Below are 1,140 nucleotides of genomic sequence, written 5' to 3'. Positions count from 1 at the left end.
TGGAGCAACTACATGAAAAACTTTCGTTTCTCGTCACAAATCAAAGCCGTCATGTACCCAGAATGCATCGCTTCAGTTTTCTAATAAACAGTTTTAAARTTGCTTYATTGATGCTTCTTTAATGAAAAATCTACAACAAACAAAAGAAAAAGACAAAGAATCAGCCAAACTAGCAATCCTCAACAACCTTTTAATTTTTACACCAGGAGCCAAAGTTCTGTTTCAGGAAATCACATCCCGAGCATTCGGTGCTTGTAGGATTAAGTTGTACAAGGGTTCAAACACCACTAGTTGGCAGTGTAGTGTATGTATTGTACATGACTTGTTGCCAGCTAATAAATGTCAAATTGAACTTGCATTTTAAGATTAGCTTCCGCTAATTTGCAATGGCATTAGCATTTTTGAAGTTGCGGATCTAAATATTTTCACGAGCGCTTTAGAAATGCAGAGCTAATTTTTGGGTTAGTGCTGCCCATCACTGACCTGTAGTGTCCTGAGGCAGCCAGGCAGAGGAGCAAAAATGACCATTTGGGACTAGTGCCGCCTTTTGGCATCAGCTTCTCCTCTGGACTAAGTCTCCAARCTAAGCTTCCTCATCACAGAGCACACATACTCACCTGGGTGGGAAAGAAGCGGAAGGAGGTTCTTAAAGAGACAGAGGCCGAWTTCAAGRCTTTTAGAAACAGATATGATGATAAGTCAAGTTTATTTTCTATTTAAACATATAAACAACATTTTAATAACAACTGAAAGTGACATAGTTACATTATTATGGTATAGAATTTAACTATATGCATGAGACACATAATATTCCCCCTTTAAAGTAAACAATATAAAATGCCATTTTTGTGGAAAAAATTGTTTGGTTTGATTAGGTTTTGCATGCATCTGTACACATTGTTCATAGTAATAATACCTTTACCCTTCCCATGTCAGAAAACCAAGACACAGAACTACTGAGCTTAATCAGTTTTGCAAAAGACAGCCTGAACTGCAATTACCTAAAGCTAGTCAACTATGTAATATACGGAAGAGGATTAGGGCCACTGAAAAAGAAATACTGACTTGAATCTCAAAATTCTGAGAAAAAAAAAACAGAATTCTGACTTTTTCTCAAAATAAGGAAAAAGTCAGAATTCT

At 36.5% G+C, this 1,140-nt stretch overlaps 1 protein-coding gene across 2 annotated transcripts in view; it reads left to right on the top strand.

Moving 5' to 3' along the window:
* The window catches only part of slc16a6b (solute carrier family 16 member 6b), a 27,318-nt gene that overhangs the window by 4,313 nt on the left and 21,865 nt on the right, over positions 1–1,140 (top strand). The gene's annotated exons all lie outside the window — the stretch shown is intronic.

The sequence above is a fragment of the Austrofundulus limnaeus genome, unplaced genomic scaffold (assembly GCF_001266775.1).
Source record: "Austrofundulus limnaeus strain Quisiro unplaced genomic scaffold, Austrofundulus_limnaeus-1.0 Scaffold486, whole genome shotgun sequence".
Lineage (NCBI taxonomy): Eukaryota > Metazoa > Chordata > Actinopteri > Cyprinodontiformes > Rivulidae > Austrofundulus > Austrofundulus limnaeus.
The sequence above is the reverse complement of the archived record's forward strand: the minus strand, read 5'-3'. Positions and strand labels throughout refer to the sequence as shown.